This window comes from Caretta caretta, chromosome 6 (assembly GCF_965140235.1).
Source record: "Caretta caretta isolate rCarCar2 chromosome 6, rCarCar1.hap1, whole genome shotgun sequence".
NCBI lineage: Eukaryota > Metazoa > Chordata > Testudines > Cheloniidae > Caretta > Caretta caretta.
This window is the reverse complement of record NC_134211.1, coordinates 44,705,727-44,730,827: the sequence shown is the minus strand read 5'-3', so window position 1 is coordinate 44,730,827 and position 25,101 is coordinate 44,705,727. Positions and strand designations below refer to the sequence as shown.

The window sequence follows — 25,101 nt, the reverse complement described above, 5'->3', positions numbered from 1 at the left end:
GGTCAGGTGCACATGAGAGCATTAGCTGCAGCCCAAGTCGCAATGTTCACACTGCTGTTTTTAGAGTGTTAGCTCGAGCCCTGCTAATATGAGTTTGCCTACCTGGCCTGGAGGCTTGCTCCCATCTGCAGTGAAGACATATCCTGAGGTATTATCCATTAGGATGTCTGTCAGAAAGTAATATACGTGGATAATATGCTTTTTGTTTTGGTTTAATCAGTATATTGCATACACTCCATAGTTTGGATCCTGCTCCTGTTTGATGATTTCTTGGGTTACAAAATTAAGTATCATAAACCAGAATTATTGCCCATAAACCTGCCTCCGGTATGCATTTGAATTTGACCCCAAAGAGGTTCCTGGAATCTTTGAATCATAGAATATCAGGGTTGGAAGGACCTCAGGAGGTCATCTAGTCCAACCCCCTGCTCAAAGCAGGACCTAATCCCCAACTAAATCATCCCAGCCAGGGCTTTGTCAAGCCTGACCTTAAAAAGCTCTAAGGAAGGAGATTCCACCACCTCCCTAGGTAACGCATTCCAGTGCTTCACCACCCTCCTAGTGAAAAAGATTTTCCTAATATCCAACCTAAACCTCCGCCACTGCAACTACGTAGTTGTCAAGAACTCTTTGAGAGTATCCAGCCTATTCTATCTGAGCTACATGAAAATCACTCCCTGCATTCTTCAAGGCCTAATTAATTGTTCTGAGCTCCTGGTTTGCTAATAGGAAGAGTAAAACTTACCAAAGTTGAAATCCTGCCCAGACTTTATTTTTTTTCAACATGTTTCAAACCTGTATTTTCCCTGAGCTACACAGGATGAGCCTGATTTTCCTCTTGCTTGCTCCATTTTTACTCTGGCATAAATCCATTGGCTTCAATTAAATGGCTCCTGATTTACAGCACCATAATTAAAGGAGGAGCAGGCCCAGGGCATTCTCAAGGTTTATCTAGAGCATTAAAAATGCTAGGTATTATAATTATTATCATCCCTCAGTGTTACATCATGGGAATTTTTTAAAACAACAAAACTAATAGTTTCACAACATATACGATCTTTAAGCATAAAAAGGGGAAAGCTACTGTCTAAAATCTATCGCCAATAAATCCTGACCATGAACCAACTCAGTAGGTTTGTGGAGTCAGTTTTGTTAAATCCTTCACAGAATTCCTGCATTTTAGATGTTCAGATGCACTTGTTCTCCTTTGAGCTTCCTTAAAATTCTCACAGTACCTAAGAGCACTGTCTTCTGCAGGTCACTTATCCTGAGGTCTTGCACTCCTAATGTGTTCTTGAGCTGCTCATTCAGACCCGTAGGGATCACTTCAAGTGCTCCCGTAATCACTGGTATCATATTTATTCTAGTTTTCCATAACCATTCCACTTTGTGAAAGAGTTTTTCATACCTTGCTATCTTCTCTCTTGATTTTTATTTTATTGTTCTTGTTCTTATTTCTTATTATTTATTTTTTTAAGAAAGGCTCAGGTATAGTGGATCACCCTGCTCAATTTATTATTTTATCATTGGCCAGTAAGACTTAGCTTTATAGCCAGAATGGTAAGGCAAGAAATGTGAATCACCAGGCATGCCCAGCCAGACCATTTCATATTTCGCTATATACATTTTGATTCTTCTCTTCAGTTAGGAACAACATTACAAGTTAACCCATAATTTCACACACAATCTTTGGCACAGAGTTCAAAATGTCCTTCACAAGTGTTTATTTCTTCCCTTAGAGCTTGTCTACACTCCCAATCTGCAGGGGCACTGCTGCACCGGTGCACGGTAGCACTTAGTGAAGACATTACCTATGCTGACAGAAGAGCTGCTCCTGTTGGCGTAGGTACTCCACCTCCCCAGCAGTAGCAATGTTGAGAGGAGAAGCCCTCCAATCGGCATAGCAGTGTGTGTACTGGGACTGGGGGTTAAGTCGGTATAACTACCTCGATTAGTTATACTGACGTAAGTTTGTTGTATAGACCAGGGCTTACTCACACTTACATTATCTCAGACTTTCCTTCTTCTTTATGAAGCACTGGGCTATTATACACAGAAGGCCTCAAATTCTGCTGCCTTTCAGGTCCTGCCTTGTGTCCAAAGATCCTCAAATTCCCTGGTAGCATAGAAATGTACTATACAAGGAGCATTTGAAGACTGGTTACTTATTTTTGTAATGACAGCACTATTAGTACTCATCTAGCTTATACAGATATCTGGTCTGAATATCAATAAAGAGCAAATCCACTTGGGTCCCAGTGATTTTCACCTATTCACTGTATGAAATTATGCACAGGGTTTTTATTCAAACTGGTAGGGTAATTATTAATTTGATTATTTTTATAAACTCATTGTCATGGTGTTTTGTCCCAGGACAAATAAAAAATGTGCAACATACTAAATTAAAGGGTTGCCCTGTCTTATTTTCAAGAATGCCTACAATATTTACAAAGGGTAAAGCTCTGGCTTACTGTCTATGGCTTTCTCTTCTCATTGTTGTTTTTGCGCGTCTGGTTTTAAGGTTGGTCTGAAATTTGAGCTTTTCATAGTCTCTCACTGTGCTTCAGCAACATGTGTCATTAATGAAGTGAATTGGGTAACTAGTCTCACCACTGTTTGTAATTCAGCCTATGACAAGCCCCAGGAAAGCAAGAAAGGCTCAGCCTGCTCTAATTAGGAAAACATGCCTAAGGCACAGTCTGTAGTATAAACAGAGACAGGACAAATCACTTACTAGAAGAAAACCAAAAGTGAGCATTTGGCAAAGATGTTGTGCATTCATACCAAACAAGAAACCTGCTGAACAAAACAATCCCCACACATGGACATCAGAATGACTCACTGTCACAAGAATAAACAACTATTGCCAGTGAGGGGGAATATGAAGAGGCACTAGAAAGAAAGATCCTCTAGGGTGCTGAAATATATTTAATCAGAGTAATGATTTCTAAGATTAAAAAATAAAATCTGAATCAACAGTACCAAAAGTATATTATTATGCTTAGTATGACTATAATAACAATAATTAATAATGGGATGGCTTTAATTAGCAGCTACATATACATTTATCTAGGGCAGTGGTTTTCAACCTGTTGTCTATGGAACCCTGAGTGTCCGCAGACTATATCTAAGGGGTCAGTGAAAGGTTGTCATTATCATAGAACAGTGGTTTTCAACCTGTGGTCCGCAGACTCCTGGGGGTCCACAATCTATGTCTAAGATTTCCAAAGAGGTCTGCACCTCCATTCGAAAATTTTTCAGGGTCCACAAATGAAAAAAGGTTGAAAACCACTGGTCTAGGGTGCCACATTTCAGGGAATAGTGCAATAAATCTAGGGGAGTTCCACCAAAGGAAGCCATTTTAAAGAAGGGATTGTGGAGTGTGGCAAATTCCTCACGGTAAGGGGGATGCTGGAAGAAAGTAAAAGAGATAGAATTACTAAATAGTACCTATTTTAATTTATCTGAGAATCTCAAAGTATTGCATAAATACTACTTAGTAAGCCTCAAACACGCCTGTGAAGTGGCTACAACACGCATTTTATACATTGGGATGCTGAGGCAAGTGGAAGATCAATTAAAATGACTTTCCCAAGATCACACATGAGTTTTCTGTTTAGTTAAGACAGCAAGTGGCTGTCAGAACCAGGATTATTCCCAGGTTTCCTGACTTTCCTGCTCTAACCACAGCATACTATCCTATATATCAGGGATCGGCAACCTTTGGCACGCAGCCTGCCAGGGTAAGCACCCTGGTGGGCCGGTTTGTTTACCTGCCACATCCACAGGTTTGGCCGATCACAGCTCCCACTGGCCGCAGTTCGCTGCTCCAGGTCAATGGGGGCTCCGGGAAGCAGTGTGGGCCGAGGGATGTGCTGGCCACCGCTTCCCACTTATGTAAATGGAAGAAGACTATAATTAATAATAATGCATTATATAATGATTTTCATTCCTAAATGTCAAACTGCTTTACAAAAGAGGGTTAGTATGACTATGCGGATACGGCAACTGAAACAAGGGTGAAATGACTTGCTCAAAGTCACACAACAGATCAGTGGCCAGCTGGGAACAGAACCTAAGTCTCCCAGCTCCTAAGGAATGGGAGTCATTTATGTTCATTAAATGAGGTGGAGAACCACCTGTTTCAGGTGACAATATAACAAGGTACACACAGAGTGATGTTCTGTCCATTCAGAATGTTTTGAGTGATGCTTCTTTAATAGAAGAATGGAAAGGGTTGTTAGAACCAGAGCCTTCTCTGAGGTTTAGGAATGACTCTTTGAGCTGAACAGTTGGAGAAAGAAGAAGATGGGTGGGAGGGGGAGACACTGATGGCAGCAGTTTGTCTTTGAGGAGAAGACTGGGAATAGCTAGAGAAAAAATGAATAGAAATCAGTGTAAAGTGCACCTGGAGAGCAGCATAAAGGTGATTGGAGTATGGTGAAGAAAAGAAAAAGGGTAGATCAAAAGCAACAGAAAGAAAGCAAGAACAAAGAAAATAGTAGAGAAAGAAAGAGAAACAGACCTACCTGAAAAGATAAATGTACTCCTAATTCTCCTCAGACTGCATTAAGGGACATATTCTGCCTCTGCCTCCATGTCCATAGAAGCCTGGCAGTGAAATACCATAATTCTGCTGTGCAAAGGGGGCACGGAAGTAGGGGAACTATACATACATACTGGGTGTGCACTACTGCAGATAGTGTGGAACTCTCTTCCAGGAATCCCCGCATGGCAGTGTGAACAGATCAAGGTTCCACAACCAGTTTGCAGCTTAGAGGGAAGACACGCCCCCATCCCTTCCACATATGCCCTACGCATCCATATGAGATCCTTGGTGTCTGCTCGGCTTAGCATTTGCCCCGAAAGGTATAAGAAGGGTTTGAATTGCTGACTGGCCTGTTTAAATAAATATACTTGTTTATTTTTACCACACTGAGTAAAGTCTTATAAATATAGTAATGTCTCTGATAAGTGTAAACCAGCTCACGAGGTGTCAATAGCAATATGGGGGTGCTTAGGTTGTGAGGATGCACGGATGAATCCACAGCTAACAGAATGGAGATTCGTAATCATCCATGCTTAGTTATGGCTCTTGCAGATTGGAGTAGTGGCCTATAATTTAGCTCAGAATGTTCGTGCTGATGAAAGAGTCACAAACTAGAGAAAATAATCTAAAAATTAAAGCTTAATGCAGCTTTCATTGATCTTAATGGAGGTTTTACCACTTATGTCATTAGAGGCAGGATTGGGTCCTACATTACTATATTTAGGGAAACTCAGCAAGAACAATTCCACATAAGAGCTCATAAACACATGAAATAGGTTACTGGGGAAGAAATTGGAGCAAAGAGTTATTAAAGAGTTTAAGAGAAACCTAGATTTGTGTCTGAAGAAAGAAGGAATTGAAAGGTAAAGTGAAAAAGCAGGAAGGTGGAATTATGACCAATCAAAAGAGAGCAGGTGGTCAGGCAGAATGGGTTGTAAATCCATTACCTGTTCTTAGAAATTTGCACTCTTTATGAATAATTCATTGTTTTTCCATTATCCTTGTTCTGGAACAGTTGCTTACTTTTTAAAAAGCAGAGATCTATATGTGGATTATTTGTATAATATGACAGTGAAATGTACTCCATGGCACAGCATCGGTCAGTTAATTCCTATGGAAAACTAGCTCATCATTCCTTTCTAATCAGTCACAGTACAAAAAATGTCTTAGTTACAAATCATGTGATTAGCATTACAGGGAAAAAATGTTATTATTTTCAACCTAAAATATTTCATTGGCTCTGTGATGGAATTTAACATCAAGAATAGATCTTCTGTGTTTCACTGTGTTCATAACTTCAGTGTAGTTAACTAAGAAAGTCCTGTTTAATGCATAATATTCTCAGACAGAAAGTACTTTCTTAAAAATCATTAGTCTATAGAAAGAAAAGGAGTACTTGTGGCACGTTAGAGACTAACCAATTTATTTGAGCATAAGCTTTCGTGAGCTACAGCTCACGATGAAGTGAGCTGTAGCTCACGAAAGCTTATGCTCAAATAAATTGGTTAGTCTCTAACGTGCCACAAGTACTCCTTTTCTTTTTGCGAATACAGACTAACACGGCTGTTACTCTGAAATTAGTCTATAGAGTCTATTTTGACTTCAGTCCATGTAAGTAACTCCCATAGTATCAATGCAATGCTTGAATATGAAAAGTGAGGAGGACTCAAAAGAATACTTGTAATAGGGCCATTTATGGGTAGAGGGATCCAGAAGACCCTGTTCCAGGGAATTGGATTGGACAAAGGCCCAGAAAATGGCCTGATAGCAATGAGAGGAAGCAGTCCCAGGAAATTAGGATTTGGATGGGGGAAAAAAATCCCAAGACACTGTTCCTTTAAGGGCCTGGGATGAGGAACCCTGTTGAGGGTGAAGCAAGGCTCTCCTCTCTTCCAGCTGATACAGAGGAGCTCTCTGAAGGAAAGCAGTATATAGACTGCCTCCTCCCTCAGAATGGAGGAGACACTGAAAGAGAAAGAAACTAGGGCCAAGTGTCAGCTAGAAAGGGCTAAGGTGATGGCTTTGGGTGGAGTAGAGTGAGGAGGTGGAAGAGCTCCGTGTTTGGCAGAAGAACCAGGGCTAAGTATGAACTTTTGTGTCATGGTTATGGATCTTATTTTGGGACTCTTTGAGGACTGTTTGAACCATTTGTTATTAAGGACTCTGAGGACTGATTGAATCTTACTAAACTAGACCTAGGTGAAGGTCACAAAAGAGATGTTGTGGCGTGCTTAAGGGGCCTGAAGAGGGAGCTAGGAGGAGCAGAGTGCCTTCAAAGTGACCCCTGGTCATGGGGGGTTGCTCAGAAAATGGCTGCCCTGTCACAATATAGGATAAGAAAATTATATTTTTATAATAAAAGAATAGTTTCAGAACATACTAAAATGAAAAAAAAAAATTCAAACCCAGTCACACCTTAAAAACCCATCCAAAATCATATTACCCTCTAAGCAACTAAACAACATTGCTGTTGAACTCTTGTCCTCCTGTTACCTCCCCCCTCCTGTTACCTCCCTCTCCCCCTGTTGCTTTTTGTGTCCAGAGTGGATAGATTCTGACACCCTTAGTTATGTTGAGTAGTACTTCACTGTAATAAGTAGCCCCATTGAGTTTATTGGGGATGCTGGTGGAATAAGTTGCTACTCAGTGTGAATAAGAGTGGCAGAATCTGACCTTTAGATTATAAAATCTTATGAGCAGGAACAGTGTCTTCTGTATGTTTTGTGAAGCACGTAGCAAACTGCTGAGCATGTTAAAAAACAACAGTAGTAATCTGTGCAGATAAGGTTTTTCTTATTGTTGAATGGTTGTAAGAGCTATGGTACCTTAAAATTATTTTGAGCCAATTCTAGAAGTGATAATGTCATAGATTATTGTGGTAAGCATCCATTTTCCATCATCCTGGACAGAATGTTGTACATGCCTAGCCAGATACAGATCAGCAGTCGCCTTTCTGTATTAAGGGAGGTTACATAAGAGCATCATCATCAGTAGTGATTCCTTGATGAATACATCAAGTCTATGATAAAGACGAACCAATTTATTATTATTTAGATTTGCGGTTGTCAACACAATGTCATTTGGTATTTTTACTCAGACTGTGTTCTATAGCAATGAATTCACAATTGTGACAGATAGCAATAAAACTTTATGAACATTTTTGAAGTAGTTATAAATGATGTGTGAACTATACTTATAGAAAATGTTTGTGGTAAAGCAAGTTTACACAATACGAAGTAAATCATATTTCCTTGCAGTGTCAAAATAGTTTGTAGATGTTATTCATAAAAATGTGAATTTTAGTGCAGAATTGATAAATGCTTATGAAACCAACATGTGCAATGGGTTTATAAAGACAATGTTAACTTCTGGCATGCCTAATTTTGATGACAGTTGAAATGATAAATCCAGTTGTTACTTTCAAGCGTGACTGAATTCTTTTGAAAGTTTGCCCATTTTCAGAATATTTATGTCTCTTCTTCAAGCTGCCAAACACAGAGATGACACATACTGCCCTCAATCTGTTCATTCCTCTACTCTATTTAATGAAGATTATAAACATTGGGGCATCTGACACCATAGCATGGACGCTGAATTCTCATATGACCAGATGGGACCTCCTGCATGACACAGGCCATAGAACTTCACCTAACAATCCCCCATCAAGATAAATAACCTCTGATTGAGATAAAGCTTTTATTTTAGAAGGAAAAAAATCCAGTTTTGATTTAAAGACTCCACATGATGGAAAACTTATCACAGCTTTTGGTGTCTTATTAATTACCCCCAAACACACTTCAAATTTGTATCTTATTTCCAGTTTGAACTTTGCTGACTCCAACTTCCAGCCATTAGAGCCTCTAGTATATATACCTTCTCCCTGTGTAGATAATTATAGACCATGATCATGTAATCTCTTAACCTTCTTTTTTCCTAAATTTAATCGTTGAAACTACTTTAGAGGTGTATATAAGGCATGTCTTCTAGACCACAAATCATTTTTATAACTCTTCTCTGAATCTTTTCCAATTTTTCAACATCTTCTTAAAAATGTGGACAACAGAAGTGGATGGTCTCACCAATGTCATACTCAGAGGTAATGTCACTCTTCCGATTCTTAAAGTTATGTGAATGGCCATGTATAGTACATATTGTCCTAAATGTGGTAGTAATTTTGACACAGAATAGCAATAATTGAAATTGAGTGTGCATTGACTAAGACTTTGTGCGGAACCATAGCATCCCCTCACAAGCTGCTTTCTCCTCAGGCCTCCCCAAGCCCTGTTCACTCTGCTACCCCCTCCACGTAGTTGCCCCTCCCCTCAATGTCCACTTATACCCCAGGTTCCTTTGGTGGTGGTCTGTGTCTGGATGTTACCAGAATGAGTGCATAAAGTTGAATGTTTGTTGGGGCTATGGTTGTTCAGCTAGAAGGAACCAAGGAAATGTGAACAAAACAGGACAAAATTTCAAAAGGGGAGCATTTTTATGTTTCCTCTGCAAAAGTTAACATAAACTTACACAGAAAATTCAATGATTCTTTGATAAAATACTGTGTTAAATTTAGACTCTAAATTCAGTTATTAAAGTAGAAAACAGATTTTAGTTCTGACCTTTAAATACAAATCTCAATGCACTCGTAATTGTGGTGTCACTATCGATGGCTCCAATGTTGATTTCAGATGCATGCTTGGTAGTCTGTTCCAACCAGTCCTTCTTGGATAGGGTTTAATCTAAATTGTACAGGTGTTGTGGATTTTAACTGTTGTACAGTATGTTGCATATTCCCCTTCTAGCATTTGACAGTTCTTTTCCAAGTGATGATGAGTAATCATAGCAACTAAAACAATAAAAGTATAAAAAGATTAAATATCGTCAAAGCTCTATGAGAATGAATCATCTTTTACTACCAATCAGGGGTGCTGGAACAATTTTTATAGTGGGGGTGCTGATCATGGAAATTATGTATTTGGTGTTAGTTATTACTACTTCAAGCCAGGGAGTGCAGCAGCACCCCTAGTTCCAGGACCACTGCTACCAGTTGCAGATCTTGGAATGTTTGGTATACGCTCTCCATATGAAGGAGGTGTCCACATCTGGCTAGAAAGCCTTTGCACTACCTTTTTGAATCTTTCCATAGTCATGTATACAAATGTGCATTTGACTTTTTAATCATTGAAAATCTGGAGTAGGCTCAGAGCTTGAGTCCATGTGTAGGATTTCTCCTAAATTTAGTGGGAAGTCATGTGCTTTGAGGATAGTGCAGGCATGGAAGACTCAACTAGAGACACAGAACATTTTCTAAATGGAATGTTTTTAAAGTTTTCTATTAGATGACAGCAGGTCGTTCAGCAATACAGTGGTACTGGAAAGTTCCTTCTCAGCTCAAGACTGAATTGATGTGGAATATAAATGTTGTTCATTATCCTTTAAAAGATTGTTTCTCAAGGTCACATGAAGTGTTTCACTTCACTTTAGTTTTTGTTAGATTTTTATTTTAATTCAGTATTTGTTCTGTTAGTCTTTTCCTGGGCATAAAAGTGTGGAGTTTTGAGGGCTATGCACAGTTTTGGAGCTATCCCTCTATGTTCCTGACCAGGATCTTGGACTAAACAGAGAAGAGACTGCCCCCAGAATATCCATCCCAAGTTTTACACTGTAAATGCTGAGCCAGGACTTGAGGAGTTTAGTTAGTGATGTGCAGATACTTACAAGATGGATAAAGGTCATCATAGTTATGTATTTCACCATGGAGTCTCAGTGATTTGATGAAAAAAAACCAACTGAGCAGGTAATAGCCATCAAACCAGCAAGGTTTAGAATAGCCAGTCAGGATACATAAATTTACATAAAGCCTCCACTTACTGATCAGCTGATTGGTTAATAATCAGAGTACAGTAATTTGCTTACATATAGTATTGAGAAATAACCATGCATTAATTATGCAAATCAGGTTTCCCAGCTGATCCAAGTGAAAAAAAATTGCATTACTGAGAAATAAGGGTCAGTATGAGCTGCATCTCTCCACACAGACTGGTTAAGACAATTCCATTTCAGTATAGTGGTTCATAATATGCATTGGGTAGAGCTATTAAATAGCATTATAAGAGAAAAATAATTGTGTGCTGTTCATCTGGGGCTTTCTTATGGAAAGCGATAACATGATGCCATTAGGAAAATCAACAAGACAATAATCTCCATCCATTCACAAGGAGAAGCAGAAGTTTGAACATCTGTTTCCCCCTATTGAATTCATGAAAGGGCTTCTCTGCACATACAAAAAATGGACTAATAAACAACAGTTGGGGAACATTATCTCTAACATTCATCATAACATTGAAATATACCGAATGCAATAAAAGGGAGGTGGGTGTTTAAACAGCTTTCCAAACAAAATACCTCACCAATTAGTAGATCTTTTAAAAGTGTAACATTGAGTTATTAATGTATCTATTTTAAATTAATTATAGAAGAGCATGAAATCTTGTTGGGAAAAGTGTAATTAACGCTCACTGTCAAAGACACAATGCCCACAAGAGATAAAGCTGAAATTATGTCACCTTGGGCAGCAAAATCAAACGGGTTATAACATAAAATGGTGCTAGTAAGTGCAAAAAAAAAAAAAAAAAAATCCTAGCCAGCAATTTTTGGGAAAAAAAAGTTTAAGCTTAAAATATGGGATCCCCCTCCCCCCAACACAGTTTTGGAAGGGGAATAATAATAAAAGGAACTTTGGACCTAAGCGCCAAGTTCCTGCCAAGGGCTTGTAACACAATATCTCAGAGTTTCAAGGGTAATTCAGTGTCAATTGCGCTTGCCGTCCCCCAGAAAAAGTAAGCATTTAACTTCCGTTCGGTCTATGTGGACTGATGAAATGTAGGAAATCTGTTTCTGGAGGGGGAGTGGGGGGGGGGGGAGGTTTCCCAAAGAGAGCACCAAGTGGAGAGATCAGAAGTATGAAGAGTGGCCGAGCTGCTGGCGGTGTGCTGAGGCTGGGAGAACGGGACGGGCTGCAGGAGGAGAAGGGCTTTGTGGCATTGCAAGAAGAAAGTGAGTGAGATTTTTTCCAAGCAAGCGCCTAAGGAGTGCGGGGTGAGGCATGCTGGCCACTAATAAATGGCTAACGAGGGAAGAGAGCTCTGCTTACTGCTACTGCAGTTCGTGCAGGCGTTTGGCTGGATTTACCAAAGTCAGAGCCCGGGCTCCTTTAAAATGTGTTTGATTTGGTTGTTTGTTTCACGGTTGCAGTTGAACGGAGAGAGAAAGGGGTCGGGGGATTTAAGCAAGACAACGATTATTTCCCTTCAGCCTGTCACCTTAGAGCGGGGTTTCTTTTGTTTTCTTCCTCTAATCTTGAAATTGCAAGAACTCTCACGTCCAAAGAGTTTGCGAGTCAGTGATTAATGGGGATACAGCAGGGATAACTGCTTCGAGCGCTGCAGCAGAGAGGTAGGGAAGGGACGGGGAGAGCTGGGCTAGGAAGTTTGCAAATTGCAATCGGTGCGCTCCTGCACAGGTAAAAATCTTTCGTTTGCCTACTCATTGAGGAAGCAATTCCCATCCGCCCCCCTTGACAATCCGGAGTTTGAAAGTGTCAGGGGGGTAAAGTGTGTGTGTGTGTGGGGGGGGGGAACGTTAATGATTTGAGGATCATTATTTCCAGTTCAGAGCTTGCCAGGGTGCAGCCTCTCCGCGCGACTAACAAGAACGCTTTTGAATGCAAATAAACCTTCCATGAATGTTTGCATTGTCTCTCCTTTAATGAGTCGGACTTGGGAAGCTGTGTTATACACCACCCACGGAAAAGCCATCAGTCCGGGTGTATATGCATGGGCCCCGAAGAGAGCAAAATAATACTAACCACCCAGAATAGTATGGATCAGACGGTGAGATGCTCACTTACTTGGGTTCGGGGTAGGGGTGAGTGTTTGGCAACAAAATATTCAGAATGATCCCAGGAGGAGAATATTTTTTGCCTTAGTTGCATGAAAATCTTGTAAATTTCTAGCGCACCATTCGGGACCCTTCTCTGCTTTGTGTCTGGTCTTACCCCGTTCACCAGCCCTCGAGCACTATGGTTGGAAGAAAAGGGAAAGGTAGGTTGTTTATATATGACAGCACTGTCCAGTGGAAATATATCTCTGCATCAAACGAAGGAGCAAGTGTTTGGTGGGCTGCGGGCAAGCTATAGTGTCATCACTGCCCACAGAGCTGGGCCACTGGAATTAGGGCGATCTTGACACCCCCCAAAGGACTGGCAGGACAGCACTAATTCCAAACTGAGCTCTTTTCCTTTGCCTTCTTTCTCACGCAATAAACACAAGCAGCAGAAGGGAGGGCAGGCTTTGCCTTTTATGCTGGGATCTTCTGGTTCATATTGTTTTTAGAAACGATCCATTCCTGTTCGAGGAATGCTCTCCCCTTTTTGCAGCCATGCTGGGCAGCAGGGCGATCGCCTAACAGCATGGCTTGCTCTGGCTGCACGTGAAAGGTAAAGGGACTGAGAGCATTCTTTGCTAGTATCTGGGGTAAACGCATTGCAGCCTTCCTCTCGGCCAGCCCCGGAGCATGTCTGACATTTCTTTGAAATTGCGGGGGGTGGGGTGGGGAAGGTACTTTTAGTCTCCACGCACATTAAAGCTTGGATTGTTTCTTCGCTGCCGAGCCCAGGCTGTGCCAAGTGTAATGATTTTGTGATGTGGATTATGATTTAATAGGAAATTAGCTGACATTCCTAAATTCATTTCATATGGTACAATCGGCCATCTGATGAGAATTACATTGTGGAACCCAGGTTGGAACCTCAGCCAAATCGTGATGAAGGAGGTGAGGCAGTGAGGAACTAGCATTCCTTCCAGCCACCCAGCTCTTCTTGATTTTCAGTGGGACCTCGGCCCCTGAATCACTTAGGGGCTTTTGAAAAAAAATTACATCTGTTCTCATTATAATTTGATCAGAAAGGAGACAGGCTTAAAATTAGGGGCACCTGTCCTGCTCCCATGTTAGTCATTTTAAGCTTGGCCATTGATTTCATGGGAGCCGGAGCAGGCCTAGCAACATTTAAGAATGAAATGCAAAGTCATAGGAGCTGCTGATTATTGGCAAGAAACCCACATTATTCTGCAAAAAGAACAGGAGTACTTGTGGCACCTTAGAGACTAACAAGTACTCCTGTTCTTTTTGCAGATACGGACTAACACGGCTGCTACTCTGAAACCTGTCATTATTCTGCAGGCATTTTAAAAAAATAATTAAACTCATCAGGCAAAAATTTGCCATCTGTAATACACATTATCACTTCTTTAGCTAATGGAGACTAAAGTTTAGATTTGACCTTTCTGTACAATTTTTTTTAACAATCATTTTGATTAGGCAAGTAGAAAAATGAGGAGTAAGGGCTAGACCCTGCAGTCCTGCAAGTCAACTATCAGGATTTTTGTCTGCCTTAAGAATCAGGATCATTACCTAGAACGTATCATTTTATGGCAAAGTTAATATTGAACATTCCTAAAGCTTTGTTATTATGTGTGAGAGAGAGACAAACAACATTCCTGCTTTCCTTTTGGTCGAACAAACATTTTGCAAGACAGCAACGCTGTCTGAGGTAAAAACAGTATTGGAAATTCCTAGGCTTTCAGTAACCTAGAATTTTTTTTTTTAAAGTTAATTTGTTGCTGGCTCCAAACCAAGGGTCTTATAAGTTCAAAATATCAATATACAATCCTGTGCTAGGTTCCAGATACACATTTTAAGTACAGTGCACATTTGTATCCTGTATGTTCATAACACAAGGGACAAATGCTTCTTGTGAATCAGAGTTTACTTTATCAGTCTAGATCACATTTTGATGTAAGCCCTTAAAAATTCTAATTGATTAATGAGTTTCAGATGGTGGTTCCCTTCTATTTCCCCCTCCTTTTTAACATCTACAGTATACTCCAAGCTAATCTGGGAGAGCACCAGAAACACTGAGCTAAATTAGTTGTGTATAGTTATAAGGATAATAAAAGAACTAGAAAAATGAATTTCTTACAAAAATATAATCTTGGTTTCTGCATCTGTGCAAATAGGTTTTATCCTATTAATTGTTGTAGTTAGAAAAGACAATTAAAATTAGTGTTATGACCATCTTGGTCCCAGGATATTAGGAGACAAGGTGAGTGAGGTCCCATAAAAGATACTACTTCACCCACCTTGTCTCTCTAATTAAAATTAGAGATCTGTGTACTTAAAATAATGTAAGTAAGAGTAACATATAATATTTTATATAAGGTAAAATTCTTTAAGGGTTCAGTAAGAATAATATATCATGGCAGCAAAATCAGAATTGGATAAGTATAGTCCCTATTATTGCATAAGAGTTAAAGGGTACGATGAGGGCAATTATTGCAGTTCTCTATAGTAAGTCATAGCATCTTAGAAGTCAGAGATGACAAGACCGATAAGTTCATATATAGTCCATCCTTGCCAACAGCTGATTGTTATCTATATTTTATTTAGTGCTATTTTTAGTCCAGTTTTAAGTGTCTCAAGTGATGGACATTCCCCTACTTCATTTGGGAGATTATTCTACTGTCTAGCAGATCTTGTTACTGGGAAGAATTTCCTGACACTAAGGAAAACAATTTCATAAATTGTTGTTCACCTCTGTGGCTATTGGGAAGAGGTTAATCAATGTATATATTAGGAACAAAACAAAAGATTATTTCAAATGCAGCATTTAGTCTGTAGACTAATCTCATACATATTCTGAGTCTGCAGGACCATAAGCACCGGGCAAAGGACAATTTGTAGTTTTGTTTTTAATAACATTAGTAAGATCAAATTTTCAAATGTGGGTGTTTAGATTGCACCTGCATATTTTATGCTCAAAATCATTGTGTATGCAAAACCTGTATTTGTTCTCCTGAAAGCAATGATTGCATGCAAGGGACCCTGTTTGTTTGCAGGTTCATGTTTGCTTAAACAAATACACAAACAGACTTTGTGTTTGCAATTTATGGTGCCCTAATGATAAAAATTTGATCTATTAAAGTCTCTATTTTTTAATATCCTCTTTTGCTAACCCCCCAAATATATAGTTATTTGCATATGCTTACTTCAAAATGAGTCAACCAATGCACCAAACAACACTCTGAAATTCTGCTGAAGGGCCAGAATTTTGTTCTTTTCCATATCCTTCTTGATGTGATTAGAACTAGCAGGGAGATCCAGCAGAGACCCATGCCAGATACTCATGAGCTCTGCTTTGGCTTTTGATCCTCAATTCTTCTCCCTTTCCAAAATGACTGCTATCCAATACCATTACCTTCTCTCCAAGTTAGCAAGAAATTGAGAGAGGGACATCAGCTGCAACTGCAGACAAAGGCAGTGTACACCGCTTCTGTGTAGCATTATAGATTGCAGTCCCTGTGGTGAAAGCACTGGCTACTCACTTCCAAGATGTTTTCCCACTGGTACCAGTGACTGTGAAGCTACTGCAGAGTTGCGTATCATGTGAACCTTTTACTTTATGGTATACTTTGCTTCTTCTGCAGCTAGCAGGCTTTCCCAACTCTCATCTCACACAGGAGGGAATTTAGCATAAGCCCTGAATATTTGAGTTCTATGCAGATGGAATGAAATTCACTCCTCTAATCCAGGTGCCAGTTGTGAAGAACATGGGGGCCACTGGATCAGCATAAATGCAGATCTGCAGTTCCTTCAATAGTCCTAGATAACACCATCTCACTTGCAAATTGACTTTCGGCATTGGTCCCTCATAGGCTGAGTCAATGATAGTAAGGGGGAGTTTAAGTACATTAGGAACAAAAAGAATCCTAACAATAGTATTGTTCCATTTCTAGATAGAAATGGTAGGAATTATCAATAATAAGCAGAAAAGGCAGAAGTGTTCAATAAATATTTCTGTTCTGTATTTTGGAAAAGCAGATGATGTAGTCATATCATATGGTAACACTCTTTCAATTCTGCTAATGTCTCAGGAGGATGTTAAACAGCAACTACTAAAGTTGGACATGTTAAATCAGCAGGTCCAGATAACTTGAATCCATGAGTGTTAAAAGAGCTGGCTGAGGAGCTCACTGGACCATTAATGTTGCTTTTCAATAAGGCTTGGAACATTGAGGAAGTTCCAGAAGATTGGAAGAAAGCTAATGTTTTTAAAAGATAAACTGGATGACCTGGTAATTATAGGCTTGTCAGACAGAGATTGATCCTGAGCAAGATAATGGAGTGACTGATATGGAATTCTAATAAAGAATAAAAGGAGGGTAGTATAATTAATGCCAATCAACATGGGTTTATGCAAAAGTGATCCTGTGAAACTAACTTGATATCTCTTTTTTGATGAGATTAGAAGTTTGGTTGATAAAGGCAATAGTGTGGATACTTAGACTTCTGTAAGGTGTTTGACTTGGTACTGCACAACATTTTGATTAAAAAACTAGAACAATATTAAAATTACAATGGTTGACATTAAATGGATTAAAAGCTTGCTAACTGTGATAGGACTCAAAATGTAATAGTAAATGAGGAATCATTGAGTGGAAATGTTTCTAGTGGAATCCCGCAGGGATCAGTTCTTGGCCCTATGCTATTTAACATTTTTATCAATGACTGTAAGAAAACACAAAATCATCACTGATACAGTTTGCAGATAACCCAAAAATTGGAGGAGTGGTAAATAATTAAGAGAACAGTGCAATCTGGATTACTTGATAAACTGGATGCAAGCAAACAATATGCATTTTAATATGACTAAATGTAACTGTATAAATCTAGGAACACAGAATGTAGGTCATACTTACAGGATGGGGACTCTATTCTGGGAAGCAGTGACTATGTAAGAGTTGGGGTGGGGAGGGGAACGGTGGATAAACATCTGAACATGAGCTCCCAGTGTGATGCTGTGGCCAAAAGAGCTAATGTAATCCTTAGATATATAAACAGGGGAATCTCAAGTAGGAGTAGTGAGGTTATTTTACCTCTGTATTTAGCACTGATATGACTGCTGCTGGAATATTGAGTCCAGTTCTGGCGCCCACAATCTAAGAAGTATATTGATAATTTGGAGAGGTTTCAGAGAAGAGGCACAAGAATGACTAAAGGATTAGAAAACATGTTTTGTAGAGACAGACTCAAAGAGCTCAATCTATTTAGATTACCAAAGAGAAAGTTAAGGGGTGACTTGATTACGGTCTATAAGTGTCTATGTGGGAACCCAATATGTAATAATGGGCTCTTCAGTCTAGCAGAGAAAGGTGTAACATGATCCAATGGCTGGAAGTTGAAGCTAGACAAATTCAAATGGGAAATAAGCTGTATATTTTTAACAGTGAAGGTAATGAACCAGTGGAACAATGTATCAAGGGTTGTGGTGGATTCTCCATCACTGACAATTTTTAAATCAAGATTGGATGTTTTTCTAAAAGATACACTCTAGCAATTATTTTGGGGAAATTCTATGGCCAGTGTTATACATGAGGCCAGACTAGATCACAATGGTCCCTTGTGGCCTTGGAATCTCTTAATCTGGGCCAGCACAGATACCAGTTCCATGGCATGTAGCAGGTGCATAGTTACCCCATTCTGCTGCTCAGCATACCCATGCAGCTTCATGCTAGGCTTAAGTGGTATAGAGAAACTTGTGGTAGGCCCTAGGACCAGGAATGAATTGGGTGAGAGTACTGAACACAGTATCTATTTGGCTTGTGAAAATACTTGCCAAACACCCTTTTTAAATCTTGGTGTGAGTGTGTTTTTTGTTTGTTTGTTTGTTTTTTAATAGCTGAACACAAATCTCATGAATGGTTCTGCTTTCTGCAGCCCTGGATGCTGAAAACTTCTATTAATCCACAAAGCAAGTAGTGCACTGGTAGCTACAGAATAAGGTTTACTATACTGCTGCACTACTCTGCCTCACCTCTGACCTGGAAGGACAAACTCTAGGGATGAGAAAAGAATTTGGGCTGTGCAGCTGTTCAGCCCCTTACTCTGTCTGCTGAGACTGCAGGCACAGGGCCTGATATGAATGCCCATCCAGCACCAAATGGACCAAGACAACAAAATTCATTTCATGGAGGCCACTGAATAGCCTTCAGCTGGTAACAACTTTTAGTCATTGCTTACCTGTGCTGATTTGAAATGGTAATTTAGAGGTGAAAGGTGCTATATCCCATTACTATTTCCCTATTTATGATACGTATATGTCCCTCATTACCCTAGGGTCTGAGCACCTCACAATGCCCCTGTGGCAAAGGGAAATGCTATTATCCCCATTTTATAGGTGAGGAACTAAGGCCTACATCCTCAAAGGAATTGAATGTATTGAAATCAATGAGTGAGGTGCCTTAATACCTCTGAGGATCTAGGCCCAAGTGACTTGTTCAAGGTTATAGAAGAAGTCTGTATTGGAGCAGGGAATTGAACACACATCTTCAGAGTCCTAGGGTAGGCCTTAGCCACTGGACCATCTCACCTCTCTGCCCTATGTTCTCTCTTCTATCCATCTATGCTTTTTAATACACAACATGTAGTATTCTTGGTGCTTTCTGCAGTAATAATTATTCCCAACAAAAAGCCAGAAGAATAACAGAAAATTGCTTAACTGTCTCTATGGCTTACCCCTAAGGTGACTAGACAGCAAGTGTGAAAAATCGGGACAGAGGTTGGGGAGTAATAGGAGCCTATATAAGAAAAAGACCCCAAAATTGGGACTGTCCCTATAAAATTGGGACATCTGGTCACCCTACTTACACCTGATGATCATTGACAGACATCAGCAGATAGTTTAAATTACACTGCTGGCAACACACTCAGTTGAGTTACAATACACAGGAAACTAAATGTGCCACTGTAAAGCAAAATAAAAACTTCACTGTTTGGTGGGAGCAAACAAGGAGGAATGTAGCTTTCCAGCTTGTTGAAACTGTTACGTGTCATTAGGTGTACTGTAAACTATCCTGAACTGAATTCTTTACCTAAACAATGAGCCTAAGAATTTGAGATGCCTTATTGCTGTCACAGGGGTGGGGAAAAAAAGGATTGCACTGCATAAATATGACTTGCAACAAAACAGACTGTAAGTAACGTTCTGTCCTAGCTTATGTCACTTTCAGAAGAGTAGTGGACGAAATTTGTTTCTTGAGGAGCAAGGCATTTTAGTGGTAAGTTTTAAACATTCTTATGCGTGTCTGGTGATAGGTTCAGTTTCTTAAAGAAAAGCTGACAGATTCCATAACAAGAGAAATTCTACATGCATTTCTACAAATTGATGTTAATGCTTTGTTATAGCTGATGTTATATCAATGGCTTTACTGTTTAAAATACAATAATGTTTGGGGTAAAATGCTGGTAACTTAAGGCTAGACTGTCAAGTCCTTAATGATTTCAATGAGGGAAGGGATGAGCCAGTGCTAGAGTGGCTTAGGGGTTCAGTTCCCTGCTGTGCCACAGACCGTATCTGTGACATTAGGGAAGTCACTTAGGGCATGTCTATTCTGTAATAAAAAACCTGCAGCACCGAGTCTGAGCCTGGGTCAGCTAACTTGGACTCACAGTGCTCGGGCGTGTGGGGCTAAAAATTGCAGTGTAACTGTTTGGGCTGGGACTGGAGTCTGGGCTCTGAGAGCTGTCATGGGGGAAGGATACCGAAACCTGGTCTCAAGCCCGAGCCTGAATGTCTACACTGCAATTTTATAGTGCCATGAGCCCGAGTCAGCTGACCCGGGTCAGCTGTGGCCATGCCATGGATCTTTTATCACAGTGCAGAGGTACCCTACATTTCTCTGTGTTTGAGTTTCTTCTCTGTAAACTTGGGATAACAATACTTCCGTATGTCACTACATAAATACATTAAAGATTGTGAGTTTTTCAGATACTATGGTAATGGGGATCAAAATATAGAAAGTTCATTTCCCCTGAGCAAGGACTGCAAGATCCAGCCTTGGTTATGGCTGGAATTTTCAATAGGAGCTAGGTGCTCAACTCCCACTGACTTTCAGTAGGATTTGAGTGTCTGTCTCCCTTAGACTTCTTTGAAAATCCTAACCAATGTGTAGAGAAATGATACTAGGCAACATTTGGGCTGGTAATGCTAATCAAATTAACTGAGACAAGTGTTTAAGTGTAAGCCAGAAATTTTATCGCACAGTCACTGTGGAAGGTTAAATTAAGTTTGGATGAACTTCCCAGATTTAATATGAGGAAGGTCAGTGTTAGCACACAAAAAACAACCCAAAAAACAATAAAGAATTCCACAACTTTGCCACTGGTACTGACAACTTGAAGCACATGGCCAAACCTACCAATCTTCAGCCTTTTCTTTTAGGCTGATGTTATTCTCAAAGTGGTCATGGGTGTCAAAGGTAAGTGGTTAGCGGCGGGAGATAAGACAGGTTGGTGGAGAAATGGGGGAAAAAAGGGGAACCCTCCTTCCCCTTTAGGAAGAGAAATAGTGAAACTTTACAAAAGGTAGTGGATACAGTATTTATCCATCTGTGATTGTGTCACTGTTCTTTCCTCATCCTACCACACCCCTGCCAATCTAGCTGTTACCCTACACTCCTCCCTATCATATGCAACCCCCCCCCCATTCACCAGTTGACTTGATTCCGCCTGCACTTGACCATAACATCTCAATGTGTCCCCCTCCTGGTTTAGAAACCCTCCCCTGCCCAGCTCTCTCAGCTCCTTTCAACCCCTACCAGCTCAGAAGAGCCACTCACATCACATCTACATACTGAGAACCCCTCTTCTTTCTACCTAAACTCACTACCATTCAGAAACATTCCCTTCAGTGTGAATCTTCTCCCACTGGTTACCGCCCTCACACTCATACCTCCATGATCAGAACTATTCCCCCTTCTACCTCCTAACTCCCATTAGGGTTGTCAACCCTCCAGGATTGGCTGGGAGTCTCCCGGAATCAGCATCAATCTCCCAGTGACTGTTGAAAGCAATCCGGGAGATTTTAATAGGATACTTTAAGAAAATGATATTACCTCATGTTGGGGAAAAACAACTCCCGGAATAGCTTCAGTCAAACCTTAACTCCCATCACCACCAGGCTCAAAAGTTCCTTCTGCTCAGAACCCTCCCCATCTTTTATTTGTTGCTGGGTCTGGGAAAGGCAAGAACCAGGTCAGCAGGGAGTGTGTGCAAACAGCCCTGTACTGTGAGTCTGAACTGAAATAGCAACATGTATGCTTGAATTCCATGCTTTGTGCCTCCTTCTGCTGGCAGAAGCCCATATGCTCAATGGGCTGCAGGGAACATGTGTAGACAGTGCTGTTCTTTGTCTGTTTTTTTGCACTAATTCCATAGTCCCTGCTGTGTGAGCCTCCAGAAACCCCCTAGTGGCAGTCATGTATAACGCAGCCTACAGAGCCAGGTTGGAGCAGCCTCGGCCCCACCAAAAGTCAAACGTGGTATGTCTACACTACAGACACCCACAGCTTGCCCATGCTGGCTCAGGCTCACGGGGCTCAGGTTAAGGGGCTGTTTAATTACGATGTGGACCCTCCCACCTCTCAGGGTCTTAGAGCCTGGGTACCAACCCAAGCCCTAATGTCTATACCGCAATTAAACAGTCCCTTAACCTGAACCCTGTGAGCCCAAGTCAGCTGGCCTGGGCCAGCAGTAGGCTTTTAATACAGTGTAGAAATACCGACACTGGCAGCAGGTGGCATTGCACCCTGCAGTATCACAGGCACACTACAGTTTCAACATTTATTGGTGGGGCTCCTTGGTGGGGAACATTTCACCATACATGTATCCTTGGATGCAGAAAGGCAGTTTTCTCCCAAGGAGAATCCTAAGCCACAGTGTCTTTTTATTTCTTCCAGAGCAACAATGTGGTTTCTAGATTTTCCAATGAATATATCCGAGAATAAATGAAATGAAATAAAAAGATGATTATCTTAAAGTCTTATCTGTAAACCTAGAAAGTGACTGTGCAAAAATGGTACCTTTTACTTTGCTTCCCTTGGACATCCTGAGTCATATGTATTTATTTAAATGAGTAAGATAAGTTTTTACTACTATTCCCCCATAAAAACAACTATGGGAGAGTGACCTGGATTACATTCTGGCTCACACATCAACCTAATTATTACCTGCAGGAGAATAACTTTTTGACTCTTTTATAACTTCTGGAGAGAAAGGATGAAATAGAGAAGATTTTAATACTGACTGTCATAGAATCCCTGTGACAATTTGGACAAGTCGCTTAACCTCTTTGAGTCTCAGTTCCCCTAGCTGTGAAATGGTGATGATAATACCTCCCTATCTCACTGTAATATTTTGAGGAACTCAGCTACTCTGGTGAAGAATGACATAGAAAAGCTTTAAAATAAGTTATGATGGTGGAATATTTATTGTATTTGATGCACGGGCCAGAAAGAACCCACTTGGAGAGTCAGATTCCAGGCTGAGTTTGCAGAGCTGACAGCTTGAAAAATCTTTTGTTGTTTGCCCCCCAAAAATGAGCAGATTTGACCTGGATGTCATTAACCAAGAAACTCTAAAACCACGATGTCATTTTTACAGTCAATTTTCAAAGCAGAGCTACACTTTAATTGCATACCTTTCTCACTCCAAAGTCCCTTGACTTGCAAAGGAGTTTAGGTTGCACAAGCAATGCAGGATCAGGCCCATTATTTGTAATTTTTGTCTCTTACCAACATACATCTAAGTTCTAATGATAATTCAAAAACTTACTTTTACCTTGGGGGGAGAGAATCTAGTTTGTTTGTGTGTTTTTCACTAACCAAAAAAGCAGAATGATTTCTGTGGAAAACATATTCTAAATAACGATAACTAGTATGAGCCTATTTATTCAAAATGCCACAGGGACATCCAAAACTTTAGTAGAAGCAGAATTTTGGATGAGGAGGGAAGTGATACACTAAACACATTGACAGGGGCTAAACAAGAGATTAACCAGATGTTTTATCTAACAAGAAGTTTGTTACCCAGGGCATGGTTAAATGAGGGAGGAATAATTTTAATCCATATATTATATTATCCCAAATTCTAGTGTATATGAAATGCTGCAGTCATTTTTTTTTACAAAAGCCTTTGTATATCCTGCAACCATTTTTCTTCTCTCTTACTATATCTAGCTAGCTAGCTAGCTATATATAGATTTAATATAATGTCTGTTTTATGAACTAATTTGATATTGAGTTAATAAAATCCAAAAGTTAATAAAATTGAATATCTCAAAATTCCAGTAGATACAATGCATATGTTAATTTATTCAGTGTTAAATGATTGTGTACATAATGAATGGTAACAAATATATGCCTGATTTTTCTTTGAGAGAACCATGTCCCCTCTTTTCCACCAAATCTGTCTTTTCAAACCTCTGCCGCTGCTCAAACATTGGCTGATGGATTGAAGTCACATTTGGCGTCAGAAAGACGTGCCATCAGTGGCAGAAAAATGTTCATATAACAGGTCGTTCATAAGATCAACGTTCATAAAATCAGGGTGCCATTGTCTGACCACTGTCATAGGATAGCAAGTTGTTCTTCCCTATTTTTAAAGTCACTGTTACCTATCGGCTGACTCATGACTTCTAGACACTATGCAAGGGGCAGAAGGAAACAGCCATCAGCAGTGCATCCTGCCCTGCAATCATCTTACAAGTGCAGGTCACAATGGCACAGAACAGCCAGGGTAAATAAGCATCTTCCTGATCCTTTAGAAAAGAACAGTGAGAACCCTGCCTAATGCCATCTGCACAATACAGCGTATCAGCTGGCTGACCAGGTCCTGACTGTGCTCGCTAGGAGCCATGGTGTGCCAGCTGGGACAGTAGCCAGTCCCCTAACTTGGCACTCTCTTTAGCATTAGGCTGAAACCCTGCTATGCTTCACAGGGACAGGAAGAGTCTGACACCCTTTTCTTTCCCAAGCACACCCATGCAGCAGATGGCAGAATTTGACCTTCAGTAATAGAACTACAATTCCAGTGGGCACTTCACACCTCTGGCTATTGAAATGATTTTAAAAATTAAATTGAGAATAAAATATTGAATGGGAAAATGAAGTACTCTCTCACCTCTAGAGGTGGTTTCCATAGTTCAGAACTGAGGCCCATTAGCATTTGTGTAGGGACGGTGAAGTCGGAAGCTTGCACTGCTACTGTATCTGTTTTGTGGATAAACTCCATCCTCCAGGACTGCTATGCTTTGTGTATGTTTGTAGAATAATACAGTAAATTAAAAATAATATTTTAAAGGATTCTTTGTATTTTTTTATGACACTAAAGCTGTAGAATCGACTGATTTCATTTGGTGGAATGGGTATCTGTTTAGTACTGTTAACGGTTTATTGCAGTTGCAGAACTCGCTTACTCATATGCTGTTCTGGGGCCTGATCCAAAGCCCAGTGAAGCTTTCCATGGGTTTCAATGGACATTGGATCAGGTCCTAATGAATTGTTAGGTCTGTATCTCAAAATGTTTATTTTGATTTGGTTTTAATTATTCCTTGCAGAGTAGTGGATTGTTGGGAACATGTGTACCTGGGTGAGTACAAATAAAAC

At 40.2% G+C, this 25,101-nt stretch overlaps 1 protein-coding gene across 11 annotated transcripts in view; it reads left to right on the top strand.

Annotated features, from left to right (window-relative positions):
• The window catches only part of GAS2 (growth arrest specific 2), a 156,704-nt gene that overhangs the window by 10,394 nt on the left and 121,209 nt on the right, over positions 1-25,101 (top strand). For 6 of the 11 annotated variants that reach the window (XR_012668918.1, XM_048852148.2, XM_075129455.1 and 3 more), the window contains exons 1-3: positions 11,495-11,599; positions 12,316-12,435; positions 25,053-25,084. The exons of 1 other annotated variant lie outside the window; for it this stretch is intronic. The gene's annotated coding sequence lies outside the window, so the exon portion shown is untranslated. Of the gene's footprint in view, positions 1-11,494; positions 11,600-11,694; positions 12,066-12,315; positions 12,436-25,052; positions 25,085-25,101 lie in introns of those variants that run through there. 4 more of the 11 variants (XM_075129456.1, XM_075129458.1, XM_075129459.1 and 1 more) reach the window with 4 other exon arrangements.